We start from the raw sequence: 16128 nt of genomic DNA on the forward strand, positions 1-16128 counted from the left end.
ACAGAAACATGCAGCTAATATCTAGACAAGCTCACTTAGGAATCTATTACCACTCTGTATCAGACCTGAACACAGCACAGGCTGGCTGGATTTAATGAACTGATCTGTCCTTTCAACTTGTGTTTATTGTAGCATGCCTGCTTTATTCTGCAGGATGGAGGTGAGATGCAGCAAACCCTTGATTGATATCATTATGATATATTCCACTGGGGGGGGGGATTGGGAGGAGCGAGTTTTCAACAAGATGAAATATACGCACCAGATACAAACACTGGCAAAAATGCTCTTAATGCACAGGAAGGCTCGCAATACTTGCAAAAGCCACAACACCTACTAAGCACATATTTTCAGCCCTTTTCAAAACGTGACCAAAAAAGGCACGCTGCTGCTTGCAAGCTGTTCACTTAGCAAAAGGCAATTTTCTTGTCGATGGGTTGTATTTGAAGTTTATATTTGATTAAGCACTGCTTGTTTCAGCTAGTACTTTCTTCCCTTTTCTTTGCCCTCCTGTCATAACTGAGACCACATATCTCCTTTTGTATCCCCAGTCCTTACCAACTATGGTGTTACTATTTATAGTGTTATTGCTCTCTTATTATTAAATACTTGAATCACAAGAGCACAAAAAGGCTTTATAGCACTCTCACCCACAAATATGTTCAGCCCATGTGAGTTACTGACATGAGAGACAGCCTTTAACAGACAAGGCAGACTGCGTCCAAGGACAGCATCTGAACTCTTCACAGCTCCTTAAGGTTGGCCTTTCCTCTACCCTCCATTAATCCCAGTGCTCAGCTTGGGCTTTTGTGCTTTAGGGAAGACATATTTTTTTTCCACCCAGCAATCACTTATTTGTGGCACCGGAGCAAAACTTCATTCACAATAAATGGTATAAGAAAAGGCAATGACAACCTCTAATCTGTATGAGGATTGTAAAACCATCAACATAGTTGACAGTTAACTCCTCACTATCAAGGTTATTGGCAGCGTTAATACATCTAAGAGCTTGCAGATTCTTTGCCAACTTAAATGTGCATAGATCTGAAGCACAGATCGTAGATGGCACCAGTCCATGTTACCACCAAGCCAATTTAATGGCTAACGGTTGCCAGAAATGATGTTTCCCTTCCTCCTCACCTTGGCTGCACTAACCCGAATCTCCTTTGCACACCACTTCTGCTTCTCTGAACACAAGGGACTCCACTCAAGAATTGAAAACAAAATTAGCAGAAAATTAATTACCTTTTCACGGAGTTAATTCTCTGCTGCTTTATCTCCGTGAAGCATCTTACCGTGCCCAAAAAGCACAACTGCTGGGGTGAAAGGGGAAGGAGGGGACAGCAGGGATACACGCTTCGAGCCGGGTTGCAGGAATTCCTTTCTGGCAGCACTCTAGCCTTTAGCGCAGCTTAGCTATAAACATCGAACTGCACCCAGGGACAGTTTTGAAAACATTTCTGCAGAATAACGTTGGTTTGGCTTCTGGAAAGTAATTTTTGGTAAGCACTTTCAGTTTATTCAGTAAAAGGAGGGGGAGGAAGGACAAGTCTTCAAGCTTTTGTTTGTTTCTCCTTTTTCTCCCATACTACTCCCATACTCCCCTTTCACTCAAAACTTCCACCACCCTCACCCCTGATTTTTACCAAAATTAATGTTTAGTTTTGTAAGAAAGCAATTTCAATAAGCTTTGCAGTGTGCCTACAAGTAGCCAATGGCCTTCAAGCTGCAAAAGAGGAATGATTCTGGAGAGGAAGGTATCAACAGCCACATTATTACTATGATGTAACTTCTGCATTAGCCACAGCCAATTATTTGCCACCAAAACCACCTTTACTTATGTGTTTCCAGTATGTGTGTGCATATATATATGTACAGAGAGAGATTTTGAGAGAAATATTTGCCCTCTGGAAACATGAAACAGTGCATAAGAGTGCCATGCGGCCCTCTGACGCTGCTGCCCTACTCTAGTTAATTACAGGTAATTCAATGGTTCAGTATCCCGTTGGTTTAATATGAACAATACTATTTTGATTAAGGTAACTGTTCCTGCAGTGTCCTTCAAAAACCAAAGAACCAAAGCCGAGGTTGAGATGATAGTTTTTCCTATGATACCACTATGGCATCGCATGTGACTTTCATAGCAAAAATTGCTAAAAGCCTAGGAATAACATTATGTTCCCAGCTGTAAGCAAAGAAAGAAAACTGTGGCAATCATCAGATTTACTTTACATTTTGTGGCTAAATATCCATTTTAATATTATTTTGAAACCATCTATTCTAAAATATACTTTCAAGGACTTTCTGTGACATGTTTCTCAAATCTGAATGGCTTATTAATATCATTGGATGTTAGAAAAACAATTTTCCACTCAATTTTATCCTTTTCCATTTTGTAGGAGAAATAGTTTCACATAAATTTAATACTAGTTTATTGCCTTATTGAATAACACCGATAAAAATGATACACACGGATCGACTTTTAAAATTACATATCTGTTAAAAACCAGCAGCTAATGCAGTGGTGTCCAAGCCCGTGATACACAAGACATTAAAATCAAACAGTACAGTACTACCCCTACTGGGTAACACAGGAACTGCTGCTCACGGTAACAGCTATTAAATACATCAGCAATATCTCTTTAATTAGTTTCCTGAATGGATACTCCTGAAAAATGAAGAAAAGAATAATGATCACAGCAGGAACTTTAGTCCATCAATTTTCTCACAAAGCATCCAATTAAAAAATGAAAGTATAATTTTACTAAAAATTTTACCTTAATAGAAAATTTATACAGAACTTGCTTTTATTTACAAATTGTTCTGAAAGTCTGTTGTGCAAATAGTCACTGACGACATGTGCTTCTGACAGAGTGAATAAACTTCACTGTGAGATACAAAGTTAAACCCAGATGAGTTTAATAGACAGAAGGAGCTCCATGGCAACAAATACTAAAGAAGCAGGCTGTTAGTGAGCGCTCTAATTCTACAAAGAAAGATATGTATGTGCGGCATTTTTTCTTTCATTTTAGCACAACAGGAAGAAAAATAAATTTCAGGTAGTGATAATGGCAAAAGCCTTAAAATAATTCCTTCAGAAGAATGGAAGCTGATTGTGTTCTTTGGAAATTGATAATTTTTCTGTATACTAAATGATTTTTCTGAGAAGAACTAAACATTCAGGATGAGATTTTACAGCCTTTATATGGGCAGTACTTCAATCAATTTCACTGATTTTTTTTTAATGGACTCAGGGTACATGTATTTATTCATACACAATTCATTACGTCCTGACCATAGGAGTTGCTATAAGACAGATAGTATCAAAGTCATTTATTGCTAGACTAGTGTATGTATGTGGACCGTTTCTGTATTTTTTACAAGGAGTCAGTGGGGACCAAAAAATTATTTTTAAGTAACATTCATCAATGCCAACGTTAAAACAGAATCTGTAAAATAAGATACATCTTAACATTTTCAAGTTGACATGCCATTACCCTGCCACAAAAAGCACATGGCTTTAAATCCATTGTTGCAGCTTGGACAGTAATATAGATTTAATCTATGTTTCCCTGTAACAGAGTGACTGTAGATCCCAGAAAGCAGAGAGCCTCTATCATCAATGTCTCTTATTTTGTTCTATCTTGGTGTTAGTGAGGTGGATATTTTTAAGAAACCAAAAATAACTAGTTAAAGACTATTTTAAAGCATAGCTAGCTTGAGTGATGCTTGACACTGGCGTTATGTTAAATTAGCTTAGTTTTAGAGTTACATGAAAGACATATTTGAATATTGCTACAATCATATGGTATTTTCCAAATAAATCTTTAATCTTGTTGGCTTCCTAGCTGACCTGTCTCTCAGTAGGGTCACCTGATCTTTTATTTGCTTACATCCAGATTCGGCTAGAAAACTAGGGGAGAACCCAAAACTTATGTTCTACTAGCTAACAAAAGGATTTCTGGATGCATCCTGAAGTCTTGCCTTTTCTAATAGTCCTACTGACTCCAGTGGGACTACTCGTGTCCATGCAAAGAGAGAAGCATCAAAAGAAAAGACCGATTCATGCTGATCTAATATTTGGGCACTGGATATTTCTACAGTTTTAGTTTTCCTACATTTGTATATAAAACAGCATCAAAAAGGTCCTGCAAATTATTCAAGTAAGTAGCTTCACTGGCTTCATAGAAGGTTTCATGTGTTATGAGGTGCTATATGCTAGTTTTTGACTGGATGCCAGAATCCCAAACAATGATTTTTTTCTTCCACAAGATATACTGCAATGTGGCTTACAAACACTAACACAATTCTTACTTCATGCAAGTATTCCAAAGCATTTAATATACAATAATTAAATAATTACTGCAGCAGATATTTTGATATCTTCAGAAGACTCACCTACTACTCAATGCACAGCGGAAAACTTATTTTCCTTTCTACAGGCTGACTCAAAACATTTAGAATAGATCAAAGTTACATTAAAAAGCAAACAACTGTGTATTATAGTAAGCCTGCTAAGAAAAGAAAAACAGTACGTTGATGAACAGCTACTTACATAAGCTACATGGCCAGTGTCATAAGAATTACTTATCAGTGTGAATCGTATGATTAATTGCTAAGGGATTTGCAGTTTGATCTGCTGTGAGGTTGTTTTCTTTGTGAAAAATCTCTACCATGTGCTTTTAGCAAAAACAATACTTTTTTATTCAGTTTTGCTATATATATCTCCCAGCATAAAGAAATTGTCTTAAATGACTAGGAAACAATGACAGTAAACACAGCGAGATAATCAGGATAGAAATTTTAGCAGTTTGTGGCCAAACTATTGTTCATGAATCAACTCCTGAACTCCTGCTGTTTCAAATTCAGTACGTTAATTTAAAACAAGATTAACTAGTGGTTCTCAGTCATATGCTGAGTGCATTAGTTCTCAACCTAGTAAAGCAGCCATTTGGCCAGCCCTTCTGCTGTGAGGCAGTAATGTCCTGAAAGTGCAAAAGTGGGCAAGCAGCAAAGTGGGCAGCAAAGTGGGCAGTCACCAGCGCTGCCATTCCAGCTTAATTTGCTGTGTAGTTCTTTCTGGAAAAAGCATTATTTTGACTGCAGTATTTGTTTAGCCATTACTGTAAAGCAAACAGACTTCCTCAGGACTTTTGGCAGTGTAAATATACCAGATAACCTTATTCATTAAAAAAAAGTAAAATAAAATAAAATAGTGATAAAGACTCTTTCTTGCATTTTGAACCCAATAGCAATACAAACAGAGTGCATAACAAAAATATCAGGGAGAACCTGAAGATCATGCAGGAAAAAAACTTCTTATATCCCTCTTGCTCAGAGACTTCAAAAGCAGACAGAAGATTATGTGGTCATTAAGTGCTGCTATCAAAACGCATGCTACTCTACACTGTATCCTCCGTTTACTACGTATTTGAGTCTCTGCTCTGTTTTTCTTGGATTGCACGTATGCTATTGTGCAATAAAAGTCTATAAACTAATTAAATAGAGTTCATGTTGCTGCCTGCAACTGTAGTGAAAGTTTATTTACCACAATCCAGTATAGTGTTTATATATAATCTCTTCATTTGCATAGCTGTGTTCTGTGTATTTTAAGAGAAAGTCATCATGCTTCAGCTAGAATGAGGAAGGTAACTTGTGTGTCTTACATGGACAATAAGTAGGCGTTCTATTGCATTTAGTGCTTTCATTAATCTTGATGTCTTGTGGAATTAATAATTTTTTCTGATCAGCTTGCACTGTATCATTTAAATGCAAGCTTTTAAAAATGTCTTTATTTGTGATTTCCTGAGGTTGACTGCCACCCCCCATCCACTGATCTCAAGTACTGATTAGAAATAACAGTACAATAAACCAGTTAAATTACAATTTACAGATCAGGAAACAGAAGTGCAGCGCACTTAAATGTTTCCAAGGTATTTTAACCAAAATGATCACTGGATAAATTCAAATGTCCTTGAGAACAGTAATTAAAACTCAGCATTGTCCCATTTTCTTGGAATATTCAACCATTCGTTAGATTAAAAAGTAATATTGACTCTTCTCCCCATTCCTAGTCCCAAGGAACCTTGTGTTCAGAATAGTCAATCCTTGATGTTTGCAGAAACCTCCTTACAGATAGCTAACGTGGATCTAAGCATCCTTATAGGTATTTCTTAGGAAAAAAAGTTACCTAGTTTGAGCTCACAAAGGCAACTCTAAAAAGAAGTACAGAAATAAACATCTGTGGAGTTTAGGGCCTCTAAGACTGGCACCTTAGCAGGGCTTTTCAGGTCTGCTGTTTAGTACCGTGGAACTTCAATTCAATTCATATCGTATTTTATGTGCCAAATACTATTTTTAGATCAGACCTTATATTTCAGAAGTAGCTTAAATTTCAGATATACTACACAGCATCTTCGATAAGAAATCTAATCTCATTGTCAAATCAAACAAAAAACAACAATTCCAAACCGAAAAATAAGAAGAAATGAACTGAAAACACCATGGGGAAACAATGCTGAAATTACACATCTACCAACGTCCTTTTTGTTCTTTTGGTAATGGAACAGATATCAGATCAGAAACCAAAATATTCTTAAAAACAGAAACCGAAACTCTTTCAGCACAATTACTACATGTCCAGTTTGTGCACACACACACATTTTTTATGATAAACAACACTGATATTAAAAAGATGTCAAATTGCTTCTAAACAGAACAGACAAGTACAAACATTATAAATGCGAAATGTTTGAAGAATTCTTCTTCCAAAATTAATTCTTTAAAAAAGTTTTAAAAATCTTTGTCTATGAAGTAAAATGATGTGTTACAACCCATCAGTGCAAAGAAACATAAAGTATTTACTGGAATTTCCACATCTTCCTTACTAAACATATGCTTTAGTCAGCAAAGTACTCAAGTCTAAGCCCAGCTAACACATACATGTTTAACAAAGAGTAATTTGATTAGGTTTTCAAAGACTTTGGAAGTTAAAAGTACCATTGCATTACAGTCATAGGTAATGATCAGATTGGGAGACACATGCAACAGGTGTCTAGGACCAGTTTTTTATAAACAGAAATACCAGTCTTCTCAGATTTAGCACCATAAAATTATTTGCTGCCCAACCACTGTCATCACCCCAACAGCTAGAATCAAACAGTTTTACCATAATGGTATGCAATTACTAGATAACTGTGTTTTTCATTTGTAGAAAAAAAAGGAGGACTAGATTTGACAGGCCAATGTATTGGCAAAAGCATATGGTAAAACCCACTTGTAATCCCTAGCCCAAGTTCAGCTGTCTGTGATCCAAAGCTCAACTCAGAGGAAAAAAATATTGGTAAAGTAAGAGAAGCTAAAGGCCTTACAGACAGGAAAACTAAAAGCACAGACAGAAGTGCAATTGATGGTTCTGTAACATCAGCTCAAGGATTCAAAATAAAAAATATTGACATGGAAAGATGTAAAACCCTAAAAAAAATCCTTAGAGAATCAGAAGATTGGAACTCAGTAACATCAAGGTATTCTTCCAAGGACTAATGGACTATGACACTCTCCCAGCTGACTGATGACTATCTGGCCAGGAAAGACTCATCAGGTGTCTTACTGGGGGTGCATGTAAATGCTTATCCTCCTGTCTTGCTAGTCCTAGTTTCTATTTTGTGTATTAGCCCATAAATAATTGCTTTGTACTCCTAAGTAAGTTGCACATATCCTTCTTAAACACACCAAAAAGTGGCCAAAGAGGAATAACTCAGAGGAAGGGTAACACTATGATGTTCCTGACAGACAAGTGGCTCTGACCTGTACAAGCTAAAAGCAAACCATGAACCATGAACCAGCACTCACCTCTCGGAGGCAGAGTAAAGCCTCCAGGAAATCTCTCCAGTAGCACTCCAACATTACGATCAATAGTCTCAAATGCACCTTTGATTATCAATGATGAAGAAAGACTTCCAGAACGCATTCTGTCCATCACACTGCACTGGATATGAGCAACGGTTTACCTGAACATCTAAACTTTACATCCATTTTTATTTTTTTTAAAAATAATCAGGGTTGAATGAAAACTTTATATTAGAATTGGATTATGATGGAAAAACTGGATTTTTAAATTTATTTGAGAAGAATACTTTTTATTAAAGAAAAGCCTTGGATTTTCTTTAGCTAATTACATTTCTTTTTAGCTGACAAGTTTTTAGTCATATGATGAGAAGCTAATATTTTTTACAGGAATCTAATGAGTTGCCTAATTTCACTCGTATCTTAGCAGTACTATTAGTTTTCCAGAAAGTATGAAGCTCTGATACTGTACTGCCCCAGCAGTACAATCAGCACTCTCCGTTATTTGTTATGCGTGTACGACACGTGATCTTTGAAACTTCTTCATACCTTTGTAAATCAAACATGACAGTTCTCCATGGGACCTATAGTAAAAATTGTCAGCCTTGTCAAGAGGCATTTTTCATAATCTCTATATCAACTTGCATTGCTCTCTGTAAAAATACTTCAAAATGTTATTAATATTATGAATAAATTATGTGTTCAGATAGAGTGTATCTTCACATTTCTAGCAAAAAAAAATATGAATTGTTAAATATTTGTGAGTCAATGGCTTTGCTAAGAGCAAATTGCTGCAAGTTAGACATCCAAATCATTTCATCACCTTCTCCCCTACTTCCAAACAGTTTTGAAACACTACCACTGATCCACAAAGATTTATGAAGCCAAGGATAAATGAAAGCCTGCTGCGGAACGATGCTTGTTCTGGGACAATACAATTTAGTTAAGTGAGTAAAGGTATACAGTCTACTCACCGTCCTTGGGTAGACAGAGGTCGATACTGGAAGTGGCCCTAAGCGGGCTAGCTCAGATCCCAGAAAGCAGCGGAGTTCAGCAAGGATTGTAAATTCTGCCTGCGAAAGTGGTCCTATGCAGGTGGCTGGCAGGTACTGCACTCTGTCCTCTGGCAAGTGTGCTTCTTCTAAGCTGGCTGGCTATTTTAAAACCAGCTCTGATTTATGGTTTTAGCTTGTGTGATTGGCTATAGTGGATACAAACACAGGTTCACATGTGAGATAAACAGGGCTCTCTTTAGCATCTTTAGCATTTCTGTTGCTTATTTTCCTTATTGTTGGTGAGGGTAGATAGTTTAACTGAGTATTATTATTTAACTGCTTATTATTCCATGTGGCTATGACTACATACGTGGAAACTATGAGGATGAAACACCCTAAGATAAACACAGCAGAGTTTCATGAATGGGAAGTGATGCTTGTAAGAGTCTTATCCTCTGGATATTGTGAGAGAGTCTTGCATGCAACTTCTGTGAGCACTAATCCCAATGCATTTAGAGCAAAGACAGATTAGACTTCTGTGGTGGTACTTTCCAGATTGCACTGCAATCAAGAGAAACCATACAGAGTTCTCATATTTCCTGTAGCCTGTACTGCGTGCAGTAAAATCAGTTCATGCAAAAAGCCATGTAACTGCAGCCCTAGAAGCCATCCAGGAGATAGCATATAGTGCCAAAAAGGCAACTACCACATATATCACACAAAGCAAGGACATCAAGATTGACTGGACTGATGATAAAGTTCCTGGAACATCTGGTAATTAATCTTAGTTTGGGGAGGATTTTTAAAATGTTGGCTTATATGACTAATTCCCTTTCACTCTAGTAAAATAGTTTATTTATGCCAAGAGACCTTTGCTTCTACAGCTCCTCAGTTGCTTCTTATGAACTTTAAAAAGAAAACCATGTTTAGAACCGTACATCCCGCTTTGAAAAAGGATAAAATGTCCAAAATGTCACTGTGTTGTTAGGTACCATGGAGAAACTTTAGATATAAGAGAAGCAAAACCAAAAACAAGGTTCATTTATACAAAGTATTTATGATTCTCCATTTCAGTGCTTGACATTTATCTGGCCGTGGTTTGCACATACCCCTTAGTTCAGTATATTCAGTACCAACCGATCAAGCACCCATATTCTTGAAACAATGTTTGATCCAATAGCCCCTATACACTGAAGTAGGCCCCGAAGAACAAAAAATACAGTTTTTGCTTAATATATCTGTTCATTGTCTTAAGTCTTAACTTCTGCAGTGCCCTGTAGTAACTCTTACTTTTTCATCAAAACAGTAGCTGCTCTTTTGGTCCATGTTGTTCCATGGCCAGGCACTCCAGTATCTATTCTGACTTTAATTTGTGTTATCAATACACTTATGAAGTTTACATCACAGTTATTTTAAGCATATGGGAGTTGTAGCAGCCATGGAAGCATCTCAGATTAACAATGGTGCTGTGAATACACTTCTAATAGCACTATTCTCATGTGCAAGAATAATGCTATTAAAAGCACTACGCATTGCACTATTTCCAAAAATAGTATTTCAGTAGTGCTGTAGTGCTACTTCTAAGCAACAAAGCTCTCCTGACAGACTTGCAGACATCATACCCATGAACCCAGTCAGCTGGTACTGACTGACAATTTTGGCATGCTATACCAGATCTAGCCATATCATGTTGATAAGGTTGTTTTTTATTTCAGCTCTGTAAACTCAAATGAAGTCTAATAAAGGGTATCTGAGCCTATTCAAGCAGACTAGTATAAAAATAATAATAATAAAAAAACCTTGATTTGACATCAGCTATCCTGGAACGCCTAAAGCTTTACGAAGAGGCCAGCTGAATCGGTTAGGATAATTTATTCATTATTTTGACTGATAAACTGCTATAGGAGAGCTCTGAATTGAGGCAGAGACGGTGCAAGCTCTAACTTCTTTAATGAGTATTTAACACAAGTTATTCTTGACAAAGCTTTTATATATTTTACATGGATTAACTATTGTGGAATGATTACCAGAAATCTTTTAAGAGAAAAGGAAAACATTGACAATATAAACATGCACTCTTATTTGCAAACTGTCATCTCCTTTATAGGCCATAGGGAATGCTTGCTTCAAACTACTGTAGAATGCATACTTTAAATCTATGTTAGCATTGTAATTGGCTTTTAAGTGATGAGTCACTTAGATTCCAGCTAAGACAGCTCAGTTTGTACTGTTGCCTGCTGGGGTAATGATACAGAAACAAGCCACCTTTTCCCCTTGAGATTTTATCCAGAATAGTTTTTAAGTGCTCTTATCACATTTCATACTAGCGTGAATGTGAGAAGGTGCACTGAAATCAGGTCAGGATCTCTGAGCATTGCCGGATAAGTCACTCTAAAGAGGAGATCAAACACTTCTAGTCTGGTTGCTCCAACGCTCTGGGTTTCTATCACATGATTAGGCAGAAAAAGCTATATTAAAACTGCCATAAGATAAAGCTAGTTTATTGCAGTTCTCTGAATTTGCTAGAACTGTTGTTGTTCAGAGAATTTATAACACTGAAAGCTATTAGCTAGCCTTGTTTGCATAATAGCCTGAAAAATAGGTTGGAATATTGATTATACACAGCTTATATATATATGTATGTGCATTAATGTCATACTGTAACATTAAAGAGTCAAAATTTGGTTTATAATCAATTAACCTGAGTGATACATTTATCTCATTTCTAGCCTGATATAACTTCCCCTGCACAGTGCATAACTAATGGAAATTTGAAATCTGGGGAGTAATGTAGCAGTACACCATCTGCCCCTGATATGAGTACCCTGGTCAAATCTATACTTTAAATCTGGTACTCTGTTGTGCTATAGGCTAATAAAAAGAGCAGGAAATGCTCTAGTTGCATTTAAGTCCATCTTTTCCATTTCTCAGCAGTAACTGCATGTGAATGCAACTTAACTTAGTTAGGTTGCAATCGTCAAAAAAAACCCCCACCAACAACAAATCAGCTCCTCCCCCCAAATGCCTTTCAAGGCTTTGTACAAAGCATTCTTTAAAATACTCAAATCCTAAAATGAGCTCTAGTCAGATGGATATGAAGAGACTTGAAAGATCCATGTAAGAGTCTGAACTTCTATAAAATCCTGGGTAGAAAACAAGTTCACAGAATAATAACCAATTTTCCACAGCAGCTTCCAGATTTTCTCCTCCATTATCTTAAAAGCCTCAGACAATTTGATCTTGCAAAGAATTCCCAAATGAGGAGCACAAGTATAGTTAAAAGAAAGGAATGATTTAAAATGAGAAAAGTTAAATATTATTTCAATATTTTTGGAGGTTTAAAGCCTTTTTCTCATTTGGTCTTGGCACAGGGCTTTATATAAAACAACAAATGTAAATATTTATTGCAAAGCATGGTTTTGTATATCCAAAAATTCTAAGGATGACAGCCAAATGTCTTGCTAATTCACTGGGAGATCCCAAATAGAAACAGGCCGTCTTTGTTGTGATAGCCAGTGCATATAATAATGGAGTAAACTCTTCTGCCAAAAAATAGCTATTAATTTTCTTCTCTACTATCTTGGATCTGGCCCATACCATTAAAAATGGTTAGTATGAAGTATACTATATTCCTAAGAACACATTTACTTTACACACACAATGTAACATACATTACATCCAGATTTTCTTCAGACCATTAAGTATGTTCTGAAGGCAAACACGTAATAGGTAGGAAGGGGTCACTTCACACAAAAATTTAAGTGTTTTCATATGATGTATGATGTCAGCTGTTATTTGCTATGAATTTATGAGCAATATATATTTGACTCAAAAGAAATTACAGCATTTAGAAAATAGAGGCTAATTTCTCTAAAGAAGCCATAGTATCAACTTCTATTTTATACTATTTATATTTTTAAAAAGTCAAGAAACAACATCTGAAAAATTCCACTGTGAAACCAGACTGGATTACAAACCAATATTATCAAAGAATTTATTCTAAATCCACTAACGTCTATCATGAAAGAGGGAGAAGTTATACGTCTTAAGGAAGCAGCATTTTAAAGAAATCACATTAAGCAAATGCTTTTATATATTTCTTTGGGATTTAAATATTATTAAAACATAGCATTCCCTGGGTGAATTGTAATTATTTGCAATTCCATAGATGTTTACAGCATATGAAAGAGATTATCTGTCATTTTTACTACAGCAAAATATGACTGAGTCTTAAGACAAAAGAATGATTTTTTTCTGGAGTAGGCGAACATTGAACATTTTGGAAAAAAACTCAACAGAATATTGCTGTAATATACCCACTGGGTATCCACCTTGTGTTATAGCACCTTTGTGAGGTGCTAACTAGTTAGAGTCACCTGATAAACCTTTGAGAAAGCATATGATCCAAGTACTAAAAGTACTTGGAACAGCACAAAAGTGTATGTTTGTGGGCTTCCAAAGAAATCATTTCACTGTTAAAGAAATGATTTTCATTTTCTACAGAGGAAATGTTGTACAGATAATTAAATTTACTAACCTAAATGCTGACAGATTATTGATAGCAAGAAATAAACAATTGCATCTTGGTCGTGGGTGGATAAATATATGAACTGACAGCTACATCTAGAGAAAGGCAAAGATTTCTCTCTTTTTCTTTCAAAATTATCTTGTGTTTTTATTTCTCTAATCGTTTTCCAGAACAAAGGAAAACAACACTTTTTCCTTCTCCTGCTTAAATAATTATGAGGTTAAATGAGCGATCCACCTTAGCTGAGAAGGCAGGAGATTAGCAGGACTTCATATAACAAGAGCAATCTAAATCTGCATTAGCATTTGTGCTTCACTCTGTAACATTCACTTACTAACAGCATCAAAACACCACAAATCCTTACTGTAGGCTGGTTCAGCAAAAACTTGATATTGTTACCATGTTTCTAATAACATGAGCCCTTTAGGTTCCAGTCAGCCTAGCTGTGTCCAATGTGAATTTTCACAGGAACTTTGGCTTGGATACCATCAAGTTTGAGGAGTATTGTAGAAGCTTGACTTACCTTTAAATAAAATGTCCTAATTAGGAAGATATTAGCTTAGAGTTGCTTGTTGAGACTCGAGTTGCTGTCAAAGCTTTGAATGCCAGGGTGAACTACATCCTACTGTGATGTTTTTAGCCTATTTTTCAAAGGATAGAAAGGCTGTATGATCAAATCACCTATTAATCAGTCTGCCTTCTGCTTCCTCTCTCGACCAAATTTGCCAAACTTAGAGATAACAAAGTTTTAACAAGCCTTATGAAAAGACTAGACTAGATAGAGGAGTAATATCCCAATCATTGCTGTCACAGAGAAAAACAGGTCAAATTCATCTGTAACATACGCTGGATGTAGCAGCCAGTGGGCAAAATATATTTCTGTCCCTCAGTTGGTGGAGGGAGGAAAGTCATGTGTAGTGAGGCGATAAAGAAGCTGTTACTTGTGGAAGATCTGTTTTCATATGCATTCTACAGGGTCTGCCTTGCTGATACCTTCTAGTCTTCTCACGTCCTATATTTTACCTGGCTACTGTCTATCTTCTGTTCCAATGAAGTACTAAGTAAGCCCAAGCTAGGCTTTGCTTTCGTTCTACACACACATGCCTATGGGTCTTCTGCAGGTATCACAGTTGTGCATATTATCCCATCATACTGTACCATTTCTCTTCATAGGGTACAGTTTTTTCTTGTATTTGGACCCTAGAGGATACCAGAGGAGTCCTAAAGTCTGTCAACTAGTATTTCTGTTGCAGTGACCCCCTTGAGTCCCTACCAGGGTGTAGAACTGCTCTTCTGTTTTATTTAGATAAAGTACAGTGACTTCACATAGGAGTCAGGCCTAAAACTACTATAGAAATGTAGCAGACACTCTGAAAACTATTCTAATTAAAAGGTCTGTGATTTATGAAATGTATATCAAATTAAATAAAATAATTAAAATGCATTGAGATCTCCTTTGGGTTACGTTTGGTTCATTATTGTAGTTCATTACTCTTGTTTATCTTTAATTTCTTCCTGCTTTCTCTCAAGGTAGTCTGTGAAATGTAGGGGACTATAGCTTTAACTGGGGATGCATTCACTCAGACAAAGAGACATCTTAGTAACTTGGCATTTTTAAGCTTATGTTCCACTGTGAACAATTTTGGAAAGACAAGAAGTGCTATCCAAATAGAAAATTTTATCTGATGGGCACATTCGGGGATTAACAAAAGAATGGAAAGCTCATGGTACTGTCAGAATTTTGCACTGCAGGAAACTGAAAAAGTTTATTCATAGCAATTAAACTGTTAACTTCTGAAAACAAGATATTATTCTTTGAATAGGCTTTCATATAAGCTTATTAATGAACTGATATCTGATTACTTCACATGTTTGCATAGCTTTGACAGAAATGGAGATGGGATGAGATGACAGGTAGTATACAGAGTTTTCAATTTTTTTTCAAAAAGGCTTACTTTTTTAAGCTTTTAAACATAAAAATCTTTGTAGCTCTAACACTCTCTGTACCACATAAGCTGTACTAATTTGCAGGGATGTGGACTGGCTGAGACTATTAGAAAGGATGAAATAACTATGCAATCTGTGTCATCTCTCAATCTCCTCCCTTCTCTGGAGTCGGTAGCAGTAGTTTGAGAATGAATATTGTACATCATGGAGGCTCTGTAAGATTAGATGGAAATGACAGAGTGAGAATAAACTGGCTGTATGTCACGTCCTCAGGCCAAAAGTCTGTGACATTTGCTTTCTCTTATAACCTACAAGGATGGAGTAAGAATTAAGCAGAACCCAGGCACCTAGGTTAAATGTTGCAGTCCTGGAACTTCTTCTCATCTGATGCGTAATCTTTGGAGGTACAAAACACACTGAGTAAATCAGAATGTATGTCGTTCTTAAGGATTTAGGATCTAGAAAATAAACATTTTCTGTAAGGCCCAATCCAACAGACATCCTTCAGAAATGCTTAATGTATGAAAATGGCCTCTAAATAAAGGTAAATGTGGTCACTTTCTTTCAAGAGATGGCTGGGAGAGAAACACAGCTCCCTATCCTCATACCAGCTGCCTAATGCCTAAAGAGCTTTGCTGGCGACATTGGCTTGTTCCTTTCATGCTGAGGAGGGGAAATCCCTTTCTTCGACTCCCCAAAAGTCTGTGCATCATCAAGCTTACGGGTCATTCTGAGATGTGGCACCCCTTAAGAGTTAGTTTAATGTACTAGGTCAGAGAGAGAGCAAAAAAGGAGTATAACTTGCAGGCGATATAA

The sequence above is a fragment of the Struthio camelus genome, chromosome 2 (assembly GCF_040807025.1).
Source record: "Struthio camelus isolate bStrCam1 chromosome 2, bStrCam1.hap1, whole genome shotgun sequence".
Taxonomy (NCBI): Eukaryota; Metazoa; Chordata; class Aves; order Struthioniformes; family Struthionidae; genus Struthio; species Struthio camelus.